The sequence below is a fragment of the Cetorhinus maximus genome, chromosome 34 (assembly GCF_964194155.1).
Source record: "Cetorhinus maximus chromosome 34, sCetMax3.hap1.1, whole genome shotgun sequence".
NCBI lineage: Eukaryota > Metazoa > Chordata > Chondrichthyes > Lamniformes > Cetorhinidae > Cetorhinus > Cetorhinus maximus.
In genome coordinates this window covers 9,800,679-9,812,969 of record NC_135912.1, presented here as the reverse complement: position 1 = coordinate 9,812,969, position 12,291 = coordinate 9,800,679, and the positions used below count along the sequence as shown (strand labels likewise).

The following is a 12,291-nucleotide window of genomic DNA, read 5'->3' as shown; positions in this document are numbered from 1 at the left end:
TTTTTTCAATTCGTGGATTAACCCAAACTATCTCTTCGCAGGCCAATGTCTGAAGAATGATAATTAAACCCTGGGAGGTGTTTTACGTGGGAGTGTCAGGATTGAAAAGCATCGAACGATGCGGCCTGTTTGGATTGTCTTCCTGGCTGTGAAGGTTCCCGGCCTGCTCGATTAGGCTTCGGGTGATGCACAGGTCATTGGCGTGCTGGAGGTTGGGAGTGACTGGTTCAGGGGGCACGGACTGACCGCGTCTCGAAATGAAGGGCCTGTTGCCCGCTCACCCCGAAAATGCCAGCTCGCCGCTGGTCCGCGACGTCGCGCCAGGCCTCCTGCCGCTGCCCGCCCTGGTCGCCATGACGGTGGTCTGCGTCCTGCTCTTCGCCGTCGGGGTGGTGGGCAACGTCATCACCATCCTCCTGGTGGCCGGCTACAGGGAGATGAAGACCACCACCAACCTGTACCTGTCCAGCATGGCCCTGTCGGACCTCCTGATCTTCATGTGCATGCCCCTCGACCTGTACAAGTCCTGGAAACGTGGCCCCTGGCGCCTGGGCTCCCTCCTCTGCAAGCTGCCCCAGTTTGTCAGCGAGGGCTGCACATTCAGCTCCACGCTCCACATCACCGCCCTGAGCGTGGAGAGGTACGTGGCTGTCTGCTTCCCCCTCAGGGCCAAGGTCCTGGTCACCAGGTCAAGGGTGAAGGGCGTCATTTTGGCCCTGTGGGCAGTGGCGCTGGCCAGTGCCGGGCCAGTGGTGGCTCTGGTCGGGGTGGAGTTCGAGAACAGCACCGACCCCGCCCAGACCAGCGAGTGCAGGTGCACCGAGCACGGCCTGCGCTCGGGCCTCCTCAGCGCCATGCTCTGGCTCTCCAGCCTCTACTTCTTTCTGCCGGCCTGCTGCCTCACAGTCCTGTATGGGTTAATCGGACGCAAGCTGTGGAGGAGAAGGAGGACGTGCCCCGACAGGGGTAACCGGCACACGGTCAAAATGCTGGGTAAGCAGCCTCATTACCAACCGCACCGCCGGCTGCACCTCTTTGCTTCCAGGGCATCTGGTAAAGACATCCCGCTTGCGATGAAGGAGTGGTTAAGGTTCTCAAGCCCGCCGATGACAGATCCAAATGCGTCCCCTGGGAAAAATGTGGGTTGATTAGGAAGAGCGTGGATTTCTAAAGGGGTTAACTAACTTGCTAGAGCTTTTGGAAGAGGTAACAGAGAAGGTCGATGAGGGGAATGCTGTTGATGTGGTGCACATGGACTTCCAAAAGGCATTGGATACAGTGCCACACAAGAGTCTTGTGAGAAAAATTAGAGCTCATGGAACAAAAGGGACAGTAGCAACGTGGATACAGAATTGGCTGAGTAACAGGAAGCAGAGAGTAATGGTCAATGGATATTTTTTGGGTTGGAGGAAGGTTTGTAGTGGAGTTCCCCAGGGGTCAGTATTGGGACTCTTGCTTTTCCTGATATACATTAATGATCTAGATCTTGGTGTGCAGGGGACAATTTCAAAGTTTGCCGATGATACAAAGCTTAGGAGTGTTGTAAACTGTGAGGGGGACAGTGTAGAGCTTCATAAGGACATAGACAAGTTGGTGGAGTGGACAGGTAGGTGGCAGATGAAGTTCAATGCCGACAAGTGTAAGGTGATGCATTTTGGTAGGAAGAACATGGACAGACAATATCAAATAAGAGGTGAAATTTTGATGGGGATGCAGGAGCAGATAGACCTAGGTGTATATGTGCATAGATCATGGAAAGTGGCAGGATAGGTGGAGATAGCAACTAATAAAGCATATAGTATCCTGGGCTTTATTAATAGGGGCATATAGTACAAGAGCAGGGAGGTTATGCTGAATTTATATAAGACACTTATATAAATTAGGCCTCAGCTGGAATATTGTGTACAGTTCTGGGTGCCACATTTCAGGAAGGATGTGAACACATTGGAGAGAGTGCATAAGAGGTTTACAAGAATGGTTCCAGGGATGAAAAACTTCAGCTATGAGGACAGATTGGAGAAGTTGGGGCTGTTCTCCTTTGGAGAGAAGACGGCTAAGAGGAGATTTGATAGAGATGTTCAAAATGGTGAGGGGGTTGGACAGAGTAGATAGGGAGAAGCTGTTCTGCTTGTAAAAGGATCACGAACAAGGGGGAACAGGCTTAAAGTGATTTGCAAAAGAAGCAAATGTGACGTCAGAAAATTGTTTTTCACACAGCGAGTGGTTCGGGTCTGGAACGCACTGCCTGGGAGTGTGGTGGAGGCAGGTTCAATTAAGACATTCAAGAGGGCATTAGGCGATTTTTTGAATAGAAACAATGTGCAGGGGTACTGGGAAAAGGCAGGGCAATGGCACTGAGTGCCACACAATGCTCATTCAGACAGTCAGTGCAGACATTGCTGTGGCTACCTGGAGTTAACGTGTAGGTCAGTCCGGGTAAGGAGAGCAGACATCCTTCCTGGAGGATGCTAGTGAACCAGAAGGGGGTTTAACAATAAGAGTTAGCTTCACGGCCACGATTACTGAAACTAACTCTGCATTTCAGGTTCCTTCATCAAATGGATTCAGTTTACAAATTGTCACTTCAGCTCCTATCTCACAGATTCATTGCACTAGGCCTCAGGCTGAAAAGTCCCACAACGTTACCACGATTCTAACCCAGCCATTTGTCTCAAAGAGTTCCCTGGACTCCTGTGTGCAGGTTCTGCACATCAGACTTTAGAATAGGGATGGGGGCTTTGGGGAGGGTACAGGAGAGATTTAGCAGCGTTTTTTTTTCCCGCAATTACCGTTAATATGCATAGACTGGATTAGAAATGACTCTCCTGATAGGAGAGAAGACAAAGTGGTGGTTGAAAAGAGGTGAACAAAATCGTGGAGGGTTTAGATACAGTAAATAGAGGGAAGCTGGGCAGAAACCTGCGAAAGGGCTCGGGGAGCAGGAGCAAGGCTGATGGGGTGGAAACTGAACAGAGCGGAAGACAAAAAGCCAGTTTCCTGGCATTGGAATAAAATGAAGTTGACGGCAGGTTGAGAGTGGATTGAATTTCCCGACAGCAAGCAGCAGGAACCTATTTTAAACACATTTAACACACATTTACGCATTGAAATGCAAACTGGACCGATTAAATTGTACCTTTTCAATTCAACATGCAGCAATTGACACATACACACCTTCAGGTTCACCACTGGTTAAAGGTGGCGTGCAGCGGGTGAGGTCTGCTTCCGGGTGGTTCTGGAGTGAGGAGGAGTGGCTTTCCTTGAGTGGGGATCTTGGTTGGACCCGGGAGAGAGGGGACATGGATGCTTTGAGATGGGGCTGCGGCTGTGATAGGGCAACAATGGCCTGTTTTCTGTGCTGTAGTGTTCTATGGTTCTATGGTTCTAACAGGCCATGGCTGACCAAGGGGGCACACAGGAAGGTCAATGGTCAAGTCCTGAGAGTCGAGGCTGACCGAGGGCAGGTCAATGAGGATGGAGGGAGGGTTGACGATGATGGATGGCAGGCTGGGAGTAAGGGAGACAGTTCCAGTGTGATCGCAAGGACACAAGGATTAGAAGCAGGAGGAGGCCATTCAGCCCCTCGAGACATGCGATGAGAACATGGCAGATCTGATTGTGGTTTCAACTTTCCTGTCTGAACCCCAGTGTGCCAGAGGTTTGACTGATGGTGACAGGGTGACACTCAAGGGTCAACAATAGCTGGCCAAGAGTGATGGGGGGTGGCTGGGGGGGTCGAGGGTCACCGAAGACGGGGCAAGGACAATGGAGTAAGGGTCGAAGGTGAAGGAGGGAAGGTCAAAAGTGACTGGGGAAAGGTGCAGGGTGGTGACTTCCACTTCCAGAGAGCCAGGGAGGGAGCGTGAGAGGGGGATGGGTGGGGGGGGACGGTGGGGAAGGGCAGTGGTGATGATCCAAAGATGGGGGGAGGGGCCATGACATATCGGGAGATTACAAGCTGGTCATGAGCAGCCACTGCTGGATGGCAGGGACTGGTTGGCTGTCTGGCTGCCATTTAAATACGGTGCCCAGACCTTAATCCCTGCGAGGTAACAGAGAGGCCGAACGTTTCCTGCCCCTCCCCGTCACCTGATTGGCTGGGGGCCTCGCCTCTGCAGATTTAATTCGCTGGCTGCCAGAGACTCCGCCTCTAAGCCAAGTGTCATAAACCACCGGTCCTGCCAAGCCGGAACCTTAGGCATCAGGAGAAGAATCTGCTCACAGTTTCCAACAGATGCAGATTCAATATCCAGCAAACACCAATTTAATTTGATTGGCAAAAGAAAAAGCACAACGTCGAGGTCTGGAATGCACTGCCTGAGAGTGTGGTGGAGACAGGGTCAATTGAGTGGTTAGGATCTGGAATGCACTGTCTGAGAGTGTGGTGGAGACAGGGTCAATCGAGTGTTTAGGGTCTGGAATGCACTGTCTGAGAGTGTGGTGGAGACAGGGTCAATCGAGTGTTTAGGGTCTGGAATGCACTGTCTGAGAGTGTGGTGGAGACAGGGTCAATCGAATGGTTAGGATCTGGAATGCACTGTCTGAGAGTGTGGTAGAGACAGGGTCAATCGAGTGGTTAGGATCTGGAATGCACTGTCTGAGAGTGTGGCGGAGACAGGGTCAATCGAGTGGTTAGGGTCTGGAATGCACTGTCTGAGAGTGTGGGGGAGACAGTGTCAATCGAGTGGTTAGGATCTGGAATGCACTGTCTGAGAGTGTGGTGGAGACAGGGTCAATCGAGTGGTTAGGATCTGGAATGCACTGTCTGAGAGTGTGGTGGAGACAGGGCCAATTGAAGCATTCGAAAGGGAATTCGTTATCTGAAAAGGAAGGATGTGCAGTGTTTGGGAGGTAGTGGATAAATGGGTGGAGTTGGTGACATAGTGATCTTGTCACTGGTCTAGTAACTCAGAGACCGCTTTGGGGGCCCGCGTTCAAATCCTTCCATGGTGGATGGTGGAATTTGAATTCAATGAAACCATTGTTAATCATGGTCATAACCCACCTGCTTCACTTTAGGGAATGAAGTCTAACCACCTCTACCTGGTCTGACCTATCTGTGACTCCAGATCTACAGTCATGTGGTTGACTTTGAAATGCCGTCTGAAATGGCTGAGCAAGGCACTCAGTTGTATCAAACTGCTAAAAAGTCAATCAAAAGCAATGAAACCGGACAGACCACCCACCATCGACCTAGGAACCAGAAACGATAACGACAAACCAGCCCTGTCCACCATGCAGAGCCCCCCTTACTAACACCTAGAAGGTGTTACATAGGAACACCACCACCTGCAAGTTCCCCTCCACGTCCCTCACCATCCTGACTTGGAAATATATCGGCCGTTCCTTCACTGTCGCTGGGTCAAAATCCAGGAACTCCCTCCCTAACAGCGCTGTGGGTGTACCTACACCACATGGACTGCAGAGGTTCAAGAAGGCAGCTCACCCCCACCTTCTCAAGGGGCAATGAGGGGTGGGATTTGCCCAGCCGGCAAAGCTTACATTCCCTAAAAGAATAAAAAACAAGGTGAGTTGCTCTTGTGGAGAGCTGGTGCAGACACAATGGGCCGAATGGCCTCCTTCTGTGCTATGGCAATTCTGTGAGTCTGTGAACCAGAGGCAACATGAGGAAAAGCTTTTTGATGCAATGAGTGGTCAGTATCCAGAATGTACCCACAAACTGATAGATAGAAGGGTGGTGCTGGAGGACTGGAGCTTTGCAAATGCTTGTTCTAGTTCAGGAACAGGATAAGCCCAGCAACTACAGGCCAGGCAGTTTAACTTCGGCCATGCGGAAGCTTCTGGAAACAATAATTCGGGACAAAATTAACAGTCACTTGCTGGAGTTTTTTGACGAGGTAACGGGGGGGTCGATGAGGGCAATGCTGTTAATGTGGTGTATATGGACTTCCAAAAAGCCTTTGATACAGTGCCACACGACAGACTTGTGAACAAAGTTATAGCTCATAGAATAAAAGGCTGAGTGAGAGGAAACAGAGAGTAGTGGCTAACATATGTCTTAGAAGAGTTGTGAACTGTGAGGAGGATAGTGCAGAAGTTTAGAAGGATGTAGACAGATTGGTGGACTGAGCAGATAAATGACAGATGAAATTTAATGCAAAGAAGTGTGAAATTTGGTAGGAAGAACGTGGAGAGACAGACTAAAATAAATGGTGCAACTTTAAAGAGGGTGGAGGAGTAGAGGGACTTGGGTGTGTTTGTGTATAAATCATTGAAGGGGCAGGACAAGTTGAGAGAGCGGTTAATGAAGCAAACATAATCTAGGGCTTTATTAATGGGGCATAGGATACAAGAGCAAGGAGGTTACATTAAATTTGTATAAAACACTGGCCCAGCCTCAACTGGAGTATTGCATCCAGTTCTGGGTGGAATGAGAAGACAATAGAGGGAGTACAGAAAAGATTCATGAGAATGGTTTCAGGGATGAGGAACTTCAGTCATGTGGATAGATTGGAGAGATTGGAGAGGTTGGGACTGTTCTGCTTGGGGAAGAGAAGGCTGAGAGGAGATTTGATAGAGGTGTTCAAAATCATGAGGGCTTTGGGTTGAGTAGATAAGAGAGAAACTGTTCACATTTGTAGAAGGATAGAGAAATACAGCAGTAAGGGAATTGGCAAAAGAAGCAACGGTGATATAAGGAAAAACTCTTTCACGCAACGAGTGGTTAGGACCTGGAATGCACTGTCTGAGAGTGTGGTGGAGACAGGGTCAATCGAGTGGTTAGGATCTGGAATGCACTGTCTGAGAGTGTGGTGGAGACAGGGTCAATCGAGTGGTTAGGATCTGGAATGCACTGTCTGAGAGTGTGGTGGAGACAGGGTCAATCGAGTGGTTAGGATCTGGAATGCACTGTCTGAGAGTGTGGTGGAGACAGGGTCAATCGAGTGGTTAGGATCTGGAATGCACTGTCTGAGAGTGTGGTGGAGACAGGGTCAATCGAGTGGTTAGGATCTGGAATGCACTGTCTGAGAGTGTGGTGGAAACAGGGTCAATCGAGTGGTTAGGGTCTGGAATGCACTGTCTGAGAGTGTGGTGGAGACAGGGTCAATCGAGTGGTTAGGATCTGGAATGCACTGTCTGAGAGTGTGGTGGAGACAGGGTCAATCGTGTGGTTAGGATCTGGAATGCACTGCCTGAGAGTGTGGTGGAAACAGGGTCAATCGAGTGGTTAGGATCTGGAATGCACTGTCTGAGAGTGTGGTGGAGACAGGGTTAATCGAGTGGTTAGGATCTGGAATGCACTGCCTGAGAGTGTGGTGGAGACAGGGTCAATCGAGTGGTTAGGGTCTGGAATGCACTGTCTGAGAGTGTGGTGGAAACAGGGTCAATCGAGTGGTTAGGGTCTGGAATGCACTGTCTGAGAGTGTGGTGGAGACAGGGTCAATCGAGTGGTTAGGACCTGGAATGCATTGCCTGAGAGTGTGGGGGAGGCAGGATCATCTTGCAAAAAGGAATTGGATTATTATCTGAAAAGGAAGAATGTGCTGGGATATAGGGAGAAGGGGCAATGACACTAGGTGAAGTGCTACTTCAGAGAGCCAGTACAGGCACGGATGGGCCAAATAGCCTCCTTCTGTGCTATAACCATTCTTTGATTCTATGATCCTAGCACTTACAGTAGCTGTTTGTTCACTTTACCCTATGCGCTAACATTAAGTCATTATTAGATTCAACTGCTTTCCACAACCTACATTTATCTCAGAAGGGGGACTATAAGTTCATAGTTTGATTGACAGGTCAAAAAGGGGTACTAAAGAATTAGCAGTCTTTGATATGGGGTTATAAATACAAGTCTGTTTATTTTACATTGGATTAAGTACCTGGGGGGATTTAAAAGTTTTGAATGGACTTTCATGAATGGAGTGATTTTTTTTAACATAGTAAAGGCTGAAACAGGTATTTAATCCTTTATTGTATTTAATCTCATCGTGGGGCAAAGTTCTGGCCCATGGTGAGTTGGCATGGAGGGTGTAAGGGCAAAAACTGGCAGATGGGTAGGCATGAGTTGGCATTAAGTTGGCATGGGTCATAGGCATGGGTGAGGGGCATGGGTTGACGTTAGTTGGCATGGGGACTGGGTGGTAGGTAATGTGGTGTGAGGGTTGAAGGTCAGAGGGCCTAAATTTTCATTTCATTCAACGCCCAATCTCAGTGGCTAGACTCCATATTAGTCGTACAGTGAGGTCATAATCGTTGCCACCAGTCAGCCATTTTGAGTAAGGTCAGGAAGTGAATCACTTTGTGTAGGTCTTGGTGCCAGCGGTTAGCATTTTCGCCTATGAACCAGAAGGCGGTGGGTTCAATGCCCGTTACATAGACTTGAGCCCATACTCCAGGCCGACACTCCCATTGGAATACTGAGGGGGTGCGGCACTGTCGGAGGGACTGGCTTTTCGATTGGACAAATGCCCCCTCAAGTTGCGCCTAGAAGATGCCAGGGCCACGATTTTGAACGGGAGCAGGGAAAGCTATCCACAGTCACAAGAGCCTTCATTTACCCCTCAAACATCACAAACAAACCAGATGGTCCAGTCATTTACCACATTGCTGTTTGTGGGATCCTGCTGTGTGGAAATTGGTTGCAGCATTCCCTACGTTACAACAGTGACTACACTTCAAGACTGAATTTCATTGATGCGAAGTCCTTTAGGCCGATTTCAAATAGCGAGAATGTTGCTCGGTCACATGACAGATTCATCAAAACAATTTATACTTCATGAATGTCAAAGGGGACAGTGTAGAAGGAGCTTTACTCTGTATCTAACCCCGTGCTGTACCTGTCCTGGGAGTGTTTGATGGGGACGGTGTAGAAGGAGCTTTACTCTGTATCTAACCCCGTGCTGTACCTGTCCTGGGAGTGTTTGATGGGGACAGTGTAGAGGGAGATTTACTCTGTATCTAACCCCATGCTGTACCTGTCCTGGGAGTGTTTGATGGGGACAGTGTAGAGGAAGATTTACTCTGTATCTAACCCCGTGCTGTACCTGTCCTGGGAGTATTTGATGGGGACGATGTAGAAGGAGCTTTACTCTGTATCTAACCCCGTGCTGTACCTGTCCTGGGAGTGTTTGATGGGGACAGTGTAGAGGGAGATTTACTCTGTATCTAACCCCGTGCTGTACCTGCCCTGGGAGTGTTTGATGGGGACAGTGTAGAGGGAGCTTTACTCTGTATCTAACCCCGTGCTGTACCTGTCCTGGGAGTGTTAGATGGGATTCTCGCTGCCCAAGAGTGTCTCATTCTCCAAAACTTTCATCTTTGACTTATGATTGCCAATTACCCTCCAGAATTGGTTTGATGTCTTCAGGAGTTGAAAATGAACAGTCCGCAAAATAATCACGGTGGGATTAAAATTAGTGTTTTATTTTATTTAAACACGTTTCTTATTTCTTATAAGAATAATGGGGAAAGGGCTGAGAGTCATCCAGTTGGGTATCAGTGAACCTGCTCGCTGTCCAATTGTTGGTGAGTAGGCGGGACATCATGAGGATGGGCATGTTGGGCGACCAATGGCGGGGGAGAAGGCGCTGGGGCAATTGGTCATGTGATGAAGCCTCCAGGAATCCCTCCAAGCCGAGTTGGCAACCCTGCTTTCACTTTAATGAGCGCAAAGTAGGGTTGGACGAGCCATCTGTGCCTTATGAGGTTACAACTGGTCAAATGAGCCTGTAGGAAAGTTTATTTGGCCCTCCTCATGGGCGCACTCCATGTGTGGACACAGAGTGAGGAGGCAGCAGCAGCCGTGGGAAAATGATCAGACTCCAGGGCCATGAACCTCAGAAAAGCATCTCCCACCAAGCTCAAGTTGCCCCCCCTCTGCTCCCCCCTGAAAGTGGACCATGCCGCCGATGACATCATGGGGCTTGGATCTCTTCGCATGATTCGTTCCACCTCTGACATCACGCCCTGGAGCAATCCATTTGGAAAAGAGGGCAGGGTGCAAATGAAGTATTTGGTGACATGGGTCATGTCAGCTCCCAGCCAGTGAACATCCTTTCACATCACGCTCAGTGCTGGATAAGTGCCGAGTTCGGTGAGAACCAGGGTGAAAGGATGTTGCTTTATAGTGTCTCTCACGTCCTCCAAGTCATTTACAGCCAATGCGGTCTGCTCACTGTTGTAAAGTAGGAAACCAATTTGCGCACAGCAAGATCCCACAAACAGCAATGTGACCATGACCAGGTGAGCTGTTTGAGTGACGGTGACCTGAGGGAGAAACATTAGACTCCAGGACATCATGGAGAACCCTCCTGCTCTGCTCCCAATTGCGGCCGTATGATCCTGAAGCAGCAGATGGGCCCTTGGTTTATTGCCCTATGGCAGACACTTCTCCTGCAACCATGCAGCACTCCCTCAGTGCATTTCTTTTTATTTATATGTTCACGGGGTGTGGGCTTCGCTGGCTGGGCCAACATTTATTGCACATCCCTAATTGCCCCTTGAGAAGGGGCTGGTGAGCTGCCTTCTTGAACCGCTGCAGTCCCTGTGGTGTAGGTACACCCACAGTGCTGTTAGGGAGGGAGTTCCAGGATTTTGACCCAGCGAAAGTGAAGGAACGGCCGATATATTTCTAAGTCAGGATGGGGCTTGGAGGGGAACTTCCAGGTGGTGATGTTCCAATGTGTCTGCTGCCCTTGTCCTTCTAGATGGTAGTGGTCGTGGGTTTGGAAGGTGCTGTTGAAGGAGCCTTGGTGAGTTCCTGCAGTGCATCTTGTAGATGGTAAACACACTGCTGCTACTGTGCGTCGGTGGTGGAGGGAGTGAATGTTTGTGGATGTGGTGCCAATCAAGCGGGGCTGCTTTGTCCTGGACGGTGTCGAGCTTCTTGAGTGTTGTGGGAGCTGTACTCATCCAGGCAAGTGGGGAGTATTCCATCCCACTCCTGACTTGTGCCTTGTAGATGGTGGACAGGCTTTGGGGAGTCAGGAGGTGAATTATCCTCCTCAGTACCAGGTCTGCACTCAGAACGGCAGCCTGGACCCTGCACTCAAGCCTCTGAAGTGGCCCTCGAGCCACGTTCTGCCTCCTAGTTTCTCAGCAACCGAGAGCGGTAGGTCAGGGTGGGAATGACTTGTCAGCCTGGGGGTCCAAGGTGCTGGAGAGGACAGTGAGAGAGCCATCATCTTCATGGAGGGGTGGTGGGGGGGGAAGTGTTGAAACATTACTGAAGTCCCTAAAAACCTGTAAACTCTGTCTGTGTTTCCCTGCAGCTGTTATCGTTCTAGTGTTCGTCCTCTGCTGGCTGCCCTTTCATGTCGAGCGCAATCTCTTCCTGCTGATGGAGGGCAGTGCAGAGATGTACGTGGTCAGCCAGTGCCTCCATGCCCTCACCTTCACTCTCTTTTACCTCAGCGCCGCCATCAACCCCCTCCTCTACAACCTCATGTCAGCCAAATACAGGGCCACAGCAGGGAAGCTGCTGGGGTTGAGCCCAGCAGTGGGGAGCCAGAGGAACGGGAGAGGGAGGGGGACCAGGACGCCATCTCTCCCAGGCCACAGCAAGAGGGAGCAATGGTGCCGGGCCTCCGAAAGTGCCGTCTGAAAATCAGAGCCCAAACCAACAGGGGAACTCAATAAAACCACAGGAACAGCAGCGGATACAGACACAAAACGGAATTGTTGGCCAGGACATCCTGTTGTGAAATCAAAGGAATCCGGTTCCTGGTGTGCTCTAGACGGCATTCTGACTTCATCCACAGCTGTTCCGGGATGAAAACAGGCCCCTCCATGCGAGCCAATTGCTCCAACCACCCCCCCCCCCGCCACTGCCCACATGCAGGTTCCACCGGTCACGTTTCTCTTCCTCCACCTACCCCTCTTATTGTGAGTCACTGACATTGATAGCACAGGAGGCCATTCAGCCCACTGTGCCTGTGCCTTTGAAAGAGTTTGACAAGTACTCAGGAATAAAAATCAGTCATCAAAGGCTGCTTTCTTCAATGAAAATTGGAACTGGCCCACTTGAGCTGCTCCCAGTTGGCCAGTTGAGCTGATCCCAGTTGACCAGTTGAGCTGATCCCAGTTGACCACTTGAGCTGATCCCAGTTGACCACTTGAGCTGATCCCAGTTGACCACTTGAGCTGATCCCAGTTGGCCACTTGAGCTGATTCCAGTTGACCACTTGAGCTGATCCCAGTTGACCACTTGAGCTGATCCCAGTTGGCCAGTTGAGCTGATCCCAGTTGACCACTTGAGCTGATCCCAGTTGGCCAGTTGAGCTGATCCCAGTTGACCAGTTGAGCTGATCCCACTACCCCCATAGCCCTGCT

The 12,291-nt window shown here is 50.2% G+C and overlaps 1 pseudogene; it reads left to right on the top strand.

Moving 5' to 3' along the window:
* The first annotated feature begins 257 nt into the window (after positions 1-257).
* LOC144671718 (growth hormone secretagogue receptor type 1 pseudogene) lies at positions 258-11,563 on the top strand (annotated as a pseudogene).
* The last annotated feature ends 728 nt before the right edge of the window (positions 11,564-12,291 follow it).